Source organism: Camelus dromedarius, chromosome 13 (assembly GCF_036321535.1).
Source record: "Camelus dromedarius isolate mCamDro1 chromosome 13, mCamDro1.pat, whole genome shotgun sequence".
Classification (NCBI taxonomy): domain Eukaryota; kingdom Metazoa; phylum Chordata; class Mammalia; order Artiodactyla; family Camelidae; genus Camelus; species Camelus dromedarius.
In genome coordinates this window covers 67,290,083-67,302,557 of record NC_087448.1, presented here as the reverse complement: position 1 = coordinate 67,302,557, position 12,475 = coordinate 67,290,083, and positions in this window count along the sequence as shown.

The window sequence follows — 12,475 nt, the reverse complement described above, 5'->3', positions numbered from 1 at the left end:
GAGTCGGCAGTCTCCTGGGTCCGATCAATCTGCAGCTTGTAAGTTCCGTTTTACACACACCTGCACAGGTATCAGAGCTGTGCTCACACTGCACAGCAGAGAGGGACAGATTGATGGCCACAAAGCCTAGCATATTTCCCTTCCGGCCCCTGACAGAGACTTTGCTGACACAGAGGGAAGATCAGGCTCTATCCGAGACACTAGCAGACTTGGGAGGTTGGCACTCAGGGACCCCTCCAAAGAAGGACCGGTTTGCATACATCCAGGAAAGCCCCCTCCACCGACCCCCTCCACACCCTTCAGGCTGCCTGGGGTGCAGCAGGGCCTGCCTTTCTTCCAGACTCCAGCTCAGGCTTCTCTTCCTGGCCAAGGTTTTCCAAGCGTACCCTCAGCCCACAGAGCCTTCCATCCGCCCTACTCCCCCAGTTGTCTGGGTACCATTTCCACCCACTTTTCCAATACACACACCCAGGATCTCACCAACACCCACAACCTGAAGGAGCAGAAGAGGCCTCCCAGGCGAGCAGCTGCAGCCAGATGTGCACAGCCGTGCAGACCAGAAGCCCGAGGACGGCGAGCACAGCACTGAGCAGGAAAGCAGACCTGCTCCTGGCCACCCGGGCCAAGTGTTTCAAAAGTCAACCAGCCCAGGGAAGAGAGGTGGAGAGAAGATAAGCCCAGGGCAGCGAGCAGTGTCAGAGAGAGAAGCCTGGCAGGGGCTACCCAGAGGGCAGAGTCTGGGAGCCCAGTGGGGTGGCAGGGGGACACTGATAGCACCAGAAGGGCCAGTGTGGATGGAAACCCAGGCAGGAAAAATGAAGCCAGGTGGGGGGAGAGGGTGCAGGGGTGGGGAAGGTGATTACTCAGCACAGGGCACACAGCCCGTCTAGAGGCATCAAAAGCTTCAGAGAGGATGTGGTACCACAAGAATAAAGGGGACATCTGACACTGGTATTATAAGGCTTTGAAATAAAGAAATAAGGCTTTGAAAAAAACATTCAGTATCATTTAAAGTGAATCCAGAACATGCATTTCCTGTCTCGGGAACACTCCTTTCCTTTTCTGGGGTCTACGCAATGCCACTTGGCTTAGGGTTCCTCCTTCCACGGGGGCTTCCCAGGCTCCTTCCCAAAGAGGACCGCACTTGCTGCAGTGATTCGCCTTTGTGTGTCCCTCCCTTAGCAGACCGGCAGCTCCCACGTGACGATGTGACTGCGCCTTCCATCCACGTCGCAGGGCCGGGCCCACTAAGACTGTGATGGGTGCCTGAGTGTGAAAAATCGAGGTTCAGAGACAGCAACTTCTGTGCCAAGAGCATCTGGCTCGGAACCATGGGACCCGGATTAGAATCCAGAACTTGAGCCCATGCCATTCACTTGTGCTGCTACCAAAACGTGTTCAGGGGAAGTGCTTCGTCAAGGCTGGTGAGTACAGAGATGGACTGGCTGGGTGAGTGAAGCACATGATGCGGTAAAGCAGTCCTTTGTTCATTATCAGGGGGCTGTGTCGAGTGGAAGGGACCAGCCATTGTACCACGAATTATCTCTCTTAACTCACCACGGTCCCAGCCTCAGTTTCCTCACCTGCAGGACAATCTCACAGGTCTAAGTGTGCCCGTTTAAGCAAAAGTGTCGGGTAAACCATAAGACGCAAGATAAACACATGGTGACATGAAGGCTAATTACTACTGTGAATTATTTTCTTTCCTTGACATTTGAGTCACTCACTCATTCATTTATTCTTTCACTTTTGAGTATCTACTAGGGACTAGGTGCTAGGACACAAGAAAAGGGTTCCTGTCCTCAAGGAGCTCTCGTTCTCATAGGGGAGAGAGGAAAAGTAGCAGGTGATTATAATATAGCTAGTGTGATGGAGAAATTCTGAAACTGAGATTTGTAAACACAGAAGTGTTTGCCAAACACAAGTCACTGTTTTGCACTCGTAGGAGCTCCGCCCAGCGCTGGCATCCGACTCTGGACACCTCGGGCCAGGCCAAAGCTTCTGGAACATTTGGGCATCTAGGAGCGGAGAGGTGGCCTTAGCCAGCTTTGCCAACGGCGTCTGCAGCGATGAGTCACCAGTGAGCCGCACAGAGCAGCTGCCGAGGATGCTCACGGGCTCTGCCCGTCCAGCAGCCGTGCTTCCGCGGGGTCCAGCCTGGCAGCTAGAGGCCCAGCTGGCGAGGGGCCTGTGTGGGCAGAGCAATGAGTGTGTCCCTAAAACCCCACTCTCCACTCTCCTACATGGCTCTGAGCTCAGCTCTCTTGCCCTCAGCCCTCACCAGCGCTTGTCAGCAGGAGACTTAGTGTGTTTAAATATCCGCAGACGTATTTACAGTTTAGACTTTTCCCAGCAGAGACAGCCTCTGTGCTCTGCCCGAGTCCCGTGTGTTGACAATAGTAAGTACTTTCAAAGGCCTTACCATTCCTGGTGGTGATGATGATGATTAATAATAATAATAATAGTGACAGCCACCTTGTTTTCAGCACATCCTCTGTGCTGGGGTCAGAGACACAGGTTTTATGTACATGATGACTTTCTATATCTACCATGACCCGATGAGCCAAGTATTATTATCATCCTGGCTCAACAGATGAGCAAACAGACTCAGAAAGATTCGATAAATCACGCACCCAAAGACGCACAGTTAATAGGTGGTAGAGCTGGGTTTTTGAATTCAGATCTGATTCTGTAACTAAAGGTTTAACCCACTTTCTCTGTCAACCCCAGAGCAAGTCCTTTATGGGCTAAAAAGTTGCCAAAGACACTCCGATGGCTTGCTGCTGCCTCTGAACCTCCCTCCTTCTGCACGACTCCCTCTGGTACCTGATCTGAAACAGCATCTCTTCCCCCGTCTTCTAGTATCCCTTCCGCTGCTCTAGTCTCGTTCACCAAACTTACTTGACTTTATATCATATGGATTGTTTACTGTTCATCTCCCCATGAGACTGTAACGTCCACAGAGGTGGAGATACAGTTTTGTCACTGACAAATCTCCAATACCCAGAACAATCTGGTCCACAGAAGAAACTCCAAGAAGATTGGTTGAATGAATGAATGTATCTCATGCCAATTCGAATTACAAAAAAATGAAATGATGTCATGCAAAATACTAATAAAGCCTCACTTTATTTGCAAACTTTGAAGTGACTCAAATGGCTCTGAATTGTAAGAAGTTGTCAAGATTCACACGATTTCAAAGCTGGTAGGACAGGGAGGTTACAAGTCGTGTTTATACTGCTAACCAGGGTTAAAAGAAAAACCTCAGCTTTCATAAACTTCAGATACCAAAGTGTGGGTTTTTCCAAACCAAGCAGCACTGACTGGATGTCCTACAATTTAACTCAGTTCTGACACAGACTGCCCAGAATTAGCCCAGACTCTGAGGTTAAGGGCTCAGTTCCACAGGACCGCCCCTAGCCTCAGACCCCAGCCACAAGGAGTGGGTCCCTGATTTTCCACAACCTCTGTCCAACTTGGCTACAAACTGGAGGTTCCCACAACCCCCTCCTCAGGTTCAGTAATTTGCCAGGACAGCTCACAGAACCCAGGGAAACAGGAGACTTAACTGTTACCCATTTATTATAAAGGCTTGACCTCAGGAGCCGCCAGGCAGAAGGGATGCCCTGAGCAAGGTGTGTGGGGTGGAGCCTGGAGCAGTCCAGGTGCGCCGCCCTCCCAGCACCTCCAGGTGTTCAGCTACCTGGAAGCTCTCCAAGGCCGTTGAGTTCGGGTTTTTAGGGAGGCTTCACTACAAAGGCATGACTGATTACATCACTGGCTTGGGTAGCAGAACTCAGTCACCAGCTCCTCTCCCCTCCACAGGGTTGGAGTGAGGCTGAAAGGTCTAACCCTTTAATCACTGGTAGGTTCCTCTAGCAACCAGCCCCCATCCTCCAAGAGGCTGGCTGTGAATGACAAAAGCCAGGTGAAGGTATCCCCATCACCTCCATCACTCAGGAAGTTCCAAGGGTCCTGGAAGCCCTGTGCCAGGAACCTGGAACGAAACCAAATGTGTATTTTTATCACATACAACATCACAGTGGTAGCACCGTTTCAGCTGGAAACCCTGCGTTCAGCACCCCCTGAGCCAGGCAGTTCTTAAACATTGGAAATCCTAGGCGTGGTTTTGATGACTAGTGGGCTGTCATTTTCTCGTTCGCTAACAGTATAATAGAAAGTATTTTGGGTGCCTATAAAAATGTCACCCAAGCATTCACTGTGCACATGGTAAAAAATTTGCCTGAAATTCATTAACTTGGGAACAGAAATTAGATGTGACGAAACACTCCGTAAGGAAGCCAAGCTGCTCCCTGGTCCCCACCCTGTTAATTGAGGGCAGAGGACTCTGCAAAATATGAGAGACACTGGTTGAGAAAGCTGTTAAAAAAAAAAACAAGTCCCCAGATGGAATCCTTTGCACCCCACCCACACCCCCTCAGCAAACCAAGACTTAATTGTCGTTTCAACCCCTCCCAGAAATATCACCTTTAAAACAGTCAGTCTGAAATTTCCAGATCAAGGCTGGTGAGGTAATTTTCCTAGTAAGACCCCTGCCTTCCCTTGCCCCAAAAGAAGCCCTCCTGACCTGGCACAGTCCTTTCTTTTCTTTTGCTGCTCATTCTCTGGCCCCATCCTCCTGCCTATAAAAACCCTCCACTTTGGACAGCCCCTTGGAGCCCCGCCTCGTCCCTGGGTGGGATGCTGCCCCAACTATGAATTGCCTAATAGAGTCAATCGGATCTTCAAGTTTACTCAGCCGAATTTTGGTTTTGTTTTGTTTTGTTTTTAACAAAACCGAAAGCAACTCCAAGGCAAAAACAATCATAGTTAGAGGCTTATGTGCCTTGAGAAGCTACTTTGCTCTGTGCTTTGCCTGGCGACTTTGTATGTATTTCTGTAGCAAAATAGACCCTGAATCACTCAATAACGAGTCAAAAGTCACCTCTTGCCTGTAACAACAAGGCCACGGGGACTACAGGGTTCCAAGTCTCCCCTAGTCCGCAGCTCCAGACTCTCCCGGAGGAGCCCCTCCTCCAGCTGGAGGGTTGGTGCAGGAAAGGGGGCCCCACCATCCAGTCATAAGAGGGTGGTCTCCAGCTGCTCTGCCCTTAACCCTTCACGGTCATCCCTGAGCTTACCTTTCTTCTCACCTGGATTGCAGGGACTCCCGTCCACTCTCGGACTAAGCTGGAGGTAGGAACTGTGAGTGAAAAATATTGCCTGCTGTATCAGTAAACAAAGGATGCTGTGGCTATCAAATCATCAGCCACTGCCGCCACCCCCAGCTGTGAGCTGGTGAGCTGGAGGGAACTCAGAATGCAGACAAGCAGGCAGCCCAGCCACGGCCACCACCCCCAATTATGCCCCCTGGAGGGACTCAGGATAGGAAAGGACAGGATGCTGGCCCTGGATAGCTAGATGCCTATCAGAGGAATGACTTCAGTGAGCCCAGGTATTTGTACCTTCCCATACATAGAAAAGAGCTAAATTCCTTGACTTGAGATATGTGCTTTCCTTTAATTAACAGTACTGATGGTCCACCCATCTGGTCTTCGCTGCAAAAACTCCTATATATAGCCTTGCTTCTCCCTTGCCTTTTCAGAGCTGTCTCAGATCTGAGAGACCGTCTCCCAGGCTCAGGTCCTCAGAAAGTCCATTGAATAAAACTAACTCTCAACTGCTCAGTTGTGCATTTTTTTCACCAACAGAGCCCAGAAGCAATCCCAGCTGACAGTGGTGGCGTCCTCTTATATCACTGGGCTGTGGGTCTTTTTGCTTTTACCCCTAGAGTTGCTTTAAAGCTAAGGAAGGATTTCAAGCTGCATGGACTCATGTCACTCTGACCAATGCCAAGAGTCACCAACCATTTTTAATGTGAAAATTTAGCTGTGAGCAGTGCCTTGCACTGAAGTGTGTTTAATAGGTGACCGGGGGAAAGGAACACGTATGTCATACATTCTGCTTTGGAAACAGTTGGATGTTGGGGTTGGTGCTCCCACCTCGCTTAAAAAGAAGGAGCTGTGGCAGCCCAGTCCGAGGTTGTGACATCCTGGAGGCAAGAGCGAGCATCTGTCCTACTCTCTGTGTCCCTGGCAGTGCACGTGACAGTGGAGGAAGAGGTAGTTCTCAATCCCTGGGAAAAACACACAAGGAATGAGATGAAACATCCCACTTAATTGGCCCATGAACTGTCACAACCTGTTTCTCTGCTCTTTTCTATTGCGTAAGCATCTGTCAAAACTTTCTCCTGCTGTCACCACCAGTGTCCCGCAGGCCTGGACCTGCCTTCTCACAGTCACACTGCCCTATTCACACAGATCCCTGCGGACCAGTCCCGACTAATCCAGTTAATGTATTCTATCATATTATTAACTAAATAAGAAAAATCACATGATCGTAAGTGTAGGAAAAAAACAGTTGATAATATTCAACATCCGTCCATGATAACACTTGGCAAACGAGGAGCAGGAGAGAACGGGCTCAGCATAAAAGGAGCATCTGAACAACCTGCAACTGATGTCATCCAACAGTGAAAAAAGGGACGCTCGTCCCCTAAGTGGTAAACGAGGCAAGGCTGTCACTCTCACCCCTCCTTCTCAACACCATGCCAGAGCAACAACACACACATGAGCACGTTAGAAAGGAAGAAATAAAAACTGTCCCTATTCACAAACAACATGAAAATCCCCCGTCAAAAAGGAAGATGAAAAATAAAAACAAACCCTCCTAGAGCTCATAAGTGAGTTTCACGAGGTCACAGGCCAATGCACGGGAATCAGGCACGTTTCCATATGCTAAAAAATGAACAATTAAAAGTCAAAAACTGTTTAGAATACTGAGGCAGGAGGGAAGGGGGCAGGGCACAGCCATTCAAGGAATGACACAGCAATTAGCACCAAGGTGGCGGGAGACTCGACTCCCAGTAGACCTTGAGCTTCATTACACGCTCCTTGTAATACGTCAGCGTGGTAAATAGCACTCCCACAGGCGCCAGGACAGTTCCGAGGCCGACCATAAAAGGCCGAGAAACGGGCGATGGCCCAGTTCCTAGAAATCCCCACCCCTTCCCAGCGTGGCTAGAACAGTCTTCCCACTTGTTAGCAAGTGAGATAACCGAGCCTGTGAAAGCTAGCCACCCCACACCTCGTGGCCGCTCTCCGCTCTGCGTGAGACGGACCACACTCTGCCTACGGAGCGTGCGACTACTTTGACTTTAAACTGAGCACCAAACCCTGTACCTTGTGGCCGTTCTCTCATCTTCTGAGATGCCTGCACTTTGTCTATGGAGTACGTATCTCTCTGAATAAATCTACCTTTACTCAATTGTGGCTCATTCTTGAATTCTTTCCCATGTGAAGCCAAGGACCCACACTTGGTGGGGTGGGTCCCAGGGATTCAACTGAGACCTGGGACACGGCCATCCTCTCACCACACATTCTCCTGTATCAATACTATTCGTCATAGTGATACAGGAAAAATGGGGCACATGATAAAATGGTAACATTTGGATGGTTTCCCGTTTGGGGCTGTTATTCAGTGTTGTTGGCAGTGCACAATGTTTTTATAAACATTTTTGCATTCAAGTCAAAATTGTTTTGAATATATCAATTGACCAAGAAGATATAACAATTTTATGTATCTAATAACATAGATTCAAATATAGAAAGCCAAAAAAAAATGACAGAACTAAAATGACAAATTACAAATCTACAAACATAGTAGGAGATTTTGATATATTCTCTTCATAATTAACAAACAGGTAAAAATCAACAAGGGTGTAGAGTTAGACAACCCAAATATCCCTTTGGAAAACAGCTTGCCATTTTCTTTAGAATTACAGTGGGGAGGGTATATAGCTCAGCGGTAGAGCACATGCTTAGCATGTGTGAGGTCCTGGGTTCAATCCCCAGTACCTCTGTTAAAAAAAATTTTTTTTTTATTTTAAATAATAAAATAAACTTACAGATACGCAAACCTAGAACTTCCAATTCGAGGTGTAGCCCACAGATAAACTACACACTTGCACTGTGACCTCTCATATTCAAAAAAATTCGTAACAGCAGTTGCCCCTGCCAACAGCCCTGTGCAACAGCTGATTCCCCATCTACAGTCAAATGAATACGTAATTTTGGTGTATTCATATGAGACAAGCAGTGAAAAACCAGTGAACTAAATCTACATGGATGAATCTTGAAGCACAGGACTGAGGGACAGAGCCAGGATAAAGGAACACAGCTTAATTCCATTCCTATACAGTCTAGAAACAATCAAAGCTAAAGTACAGTGCTGCAGGTACACTCGGGATTGCACACACCACAAAGGACAGAAAAGAGATGCTTATCACACAGTCAGGGTGATGGTCACTCTGTGGGGTCGGGGTTGACCAAGGACACGCACACAGGGGGCCCCTAGGCTGCAGGTATTAAACTGTGCAAACAGTTTTATGCAATTTTATATATGTTGATTGTTATTTACCAGCAAAAGCAATGTTTTCAAAACTTAGGGAAAGCAGGGCGGACTACCCTGGGAGCTATCCCACCCAGAGAAGCTCCACCCTCTCTTCTCTGTCCCCTCCCTCACCAGCCTCCTGCCTCCACTTTCAGCCTCCTCCCCACCCCCACCCCCCCAGGCAGTCCAGGGAGGTAGGCAGCCTGGAGCTGCAGGTCCTGGGCTGAAGGCTCCTGGCTATGGCCTCTCAGCTGTGGGCAGACCCTTCCTAGACAGAAATGCCTATTTCTTACCAGGCAAGAGTCAGCTGTGGGCTGCGAGGCAACTCCCACTATCCTATTTGGGTTCTGGGTACTGCCCTGCCTCCAACCAGTAAAAAGGGATTCTCCAGGGGTCACACTAGTTTGTTAGTGTCCACGTTGGGCTTCGCTGTTATAAAAAGTATCCATCTGCCTTCACCTTCCTGTCCTGGGCTCATCAGGGGCAAGGAGGGTTGTGCTGGGGCAAAATTCAAAGATTTAGGATCATATACACTACTGTATATAAAATAGGTAAACAGCACAGGAGACTATTCAATACTGTGTGATAACCTATAATGAAAAAGAATAATATATGTATAACTGAATCACTATGCTGTGCACTCGAAAGTAACAACACTGTAAATCAACTATATTTCAATTAAATATATGTATATATGGAAGATTTCTTGTATATATGGTATCAGATATATATGATTTAGGATCTTCAACCTTTTGGCATCATCTGTTCCCAAAGGACGGTTCGGAGGGGTGGAGGCAGAAACGGCAGAAAATTAAAGCCAGGCCATCGGCGTGGAGTCTCAGAACCACGCTCCCTCCATTGCCCAGCATGAAGCACCTGGTCCCCAGAGGGGATGGGACGCGGGAGACTTCCAGTCCGCGCTGGGGACCCAGCCGGGCCCGGAAGCTTTCTAGAACCTCTTTTTCTCCAGTTAGATTGCTGACACCTGTGTATAAAATAGATTCCCATAAGCAGACGTTTTCTGGAAGCTTTTCAACCCCAGAGCGCCGAGCTGAAGCCGGAGAAATGTAAGCCTCGGCCTTCCTTCTCCTCCGCCGGGAACCCTGCCGAGTAGCATTCCCCGGCAGCGCCGCCAAAAATGGGCAAGAACGCGGCCGGAGCCCGATCGGCTGCGGAGACGGACGGAAAGCGGGCTTCGCCGTCCTGTCGGCTTCCTCGGGAACCTCGTCCTGCCTCCTCCCCGGACCTGGACCTGCGCAGCTCTCATGAACTCAAGGGAAGTCCCCAGCATCTCCGCTCCCCGCCGCGCGGAGGGCGCCGGCCGCTCCCTCCCCCGGGATGCGCCCACCCGGGCCTCCCCGACCCTTCCCTGCGCCCCTCTCCTCCCGTCCGAAGGCCTCCCTCCACCCTTCCCCGCCCCCCACCCCCACCCCGGGTCCATCAGGCCACTGGCAGGGTCGCTCCCTCTGCTCCTGTCCTCCGGCCGTCCTGTCCTCCCCGCTGGTCTCCTTCAGCGTCTCTGTCTGGGCCCTGTCTGTCCTATTTGAGACTTGATCTTCCACGTTTGCCCACCTACCCCGCATTCTCAATTCTGCATACAGTAGCAGAGCCACCTTTTAAAAACAGAAATCAGATCCGGCCAGACTCCTTCCCAAACCCCAGTGGCTTCGTCTGGGTAAGATCCCAAGTCCCTCCCAGACTCCCAGCCCCCAGGTGACCTGGCCCTGCCTGTGTCTCCCTTACCCCTGAGTGCTCCCCTCCAACCTGCCCCTCCCGGCAGATGGCCTTCCCGCTGTTCCAGCTCAGGCCCGGCTGAGAGCCTTCCCGTTGGTCCCTCTGCCCCAGGGAGGCTTCCCTTCCATCTCCTGATAGCCCCCACGTGGTGCCATCTGTGCTCCAACCTCGCCTCCTCACAGCGCCGTCCCCACCGCAGCCTCCTCACCCCCGCCCGGCTCTGCCCACCTGCACGGCTCACACAGCGCGTGACTGGGTACATTCCACACTGGTGTCCAGCCGTCTCCCGGGCTCCAGTGTACCCTCTTAACCATTTCTAAGTTCTACAATACTGACACGTAGTAGGTACTTGATAAATATATGTTAAATGGGCGAATCAATGATTAAGAAATTATATAAATATTTTAAGCATTGTATTTTACCTTAAAACACATGTATGGTCACTTATTAGCCAATATTTTGACACAGGACCCAAGCCTTTCCTCTGAGGGTGGTGCCCTCACTGGGGATTCTGGTTGTCTCCCTTTTTTTCTTTTTTTGGCATAAATCACACCTGTAATGTGTTATCTACAATTTCAAATTTCAATTTCTTTAAAGCAGCATGAGATCTTAAAGACTCTTGAAAAACAATTTCAATACAGAATCCTCTCATTTTTAAATTGTATCCCCCCCCGGGTCTCCTTTGCACTTAATTTAAAGCAGATCTTCAAGCCAACTTACCTTTATTGAAAAGTCTTTCCAAATCATTCAACTTAGTTTTCAAAGAAGCAGCTCTCGCTTTTACACTCATTATGTTAGTTTACACAATATTTAATTGGCTAACATAGAACGTAATCCAACTTCTTGAGTACGATAACGAACTATGAGCATAAGCTGGTTTAGGAACAAACATCGCTCACCCCAAAGGCGTGCAGGAGAGCTGGAGGGTGCAGGTTCACTGCCGCCTGCCAGTGGGTTTGCTCCAGTGAGACAGCTTAGAGGAGGTCAGAAAATAGGGCTCCTTCTGTGGAACACAAGTCCCTGAACCAAGCACGTGGCCACTCTGCTGGAAACTGCTCTGGGTCCCCCAGGGGAGAACAGGAAAAGCAAAACTAGGGCAGCAAAGTGTAGCAAGAATCCAAATAGAGCCTAGGCGAGAAATTTCCTCCGCCCTCGTGGCCAGGGAACCATCCTTTGTGAGAAGAAACTAAAGTTAGTATGAGACCCATGACAAATGCTGGGTTTCCATAAATAGTTATCCTATTTTATTGATTAGTAAACTGAACTTAGCTCTTGGCCTCCAGTGAGAATGACCAAGCAGTCATCCTCAATTCTTTTGTGGTCCTTTAAAATTTTTGGGGGGGGGAATTAGATTTACTTATTTATTTTTGGAGGAGGTGCTGGGGATTGAACCCAGGACCTTGTGCATGCTAAGCATGCGCTCTACCACTGAGCCCCTCCTCACCTTTAAATTCTAAACAAATTCCTCCCTGCAGGTATTACAGAACACAGACTTCTGAACCCAGAGTGAACCTAACTTTGAAGTCCTGCTTTCCTCCCTTGATAACATTGTATGCAACCCCGATGTCTCAGTCACCCTGTTCTATCTGTCACCTACATGCTGATGAGAAACACTGGCCTCAGCTGTGGGTCCTGTCAATTGCTTCCTCACCTCACCCTACTGGGGCCGCACCTTGGGGGTGACTTGCATGCACACCGGTCAGCAAGTGTCCTCCTCCTCCTGCTCAGATGCGTGGGCCTCAGGAGCCCTGCTCTTCCGAGCCCTGGTCCGCAAACATGCACCTCGGCCCCCATGTGGGAAGGGTACCGAGCTCTAAAAGCAAAGGTAAATGTTGTGATTCTTCAGGCAAAATTTTAGCTACAGCTTTTTAAAAATCTATCTATATTAATTTTTAAATTTTTTATACAATTTTAAAGGTTAATTTCTATTTACAGTAATTGCAAAATACTGGCTATCTTCCCTATGTTGTACAATACATCCCTGAGCTTCCCTTACACCCAACAGTTTGTGCCTCCCCCTTCCACCCCTACAGTGCCCCTCCCCGCTTCCCTCTCCCACTGGAAACCACTAGTTTGTTCTCTGTACTTGTGAGTCCGCTTCTTTTATGTTATAGTCACTAGTTTGTTGTCTTTTTTAGATTCCACATATAAGCAATATTATAAGTTGTTTATCTTTCTGTCTGACTTATTTCTCATCACATAATGCTCTCCAAGTCCATTTGTGTTGCTGCAAATGGCAAGATTTTGTTCTTTTTTTTAAATTGAAGTATAGTTGATTTACAATGTTGTG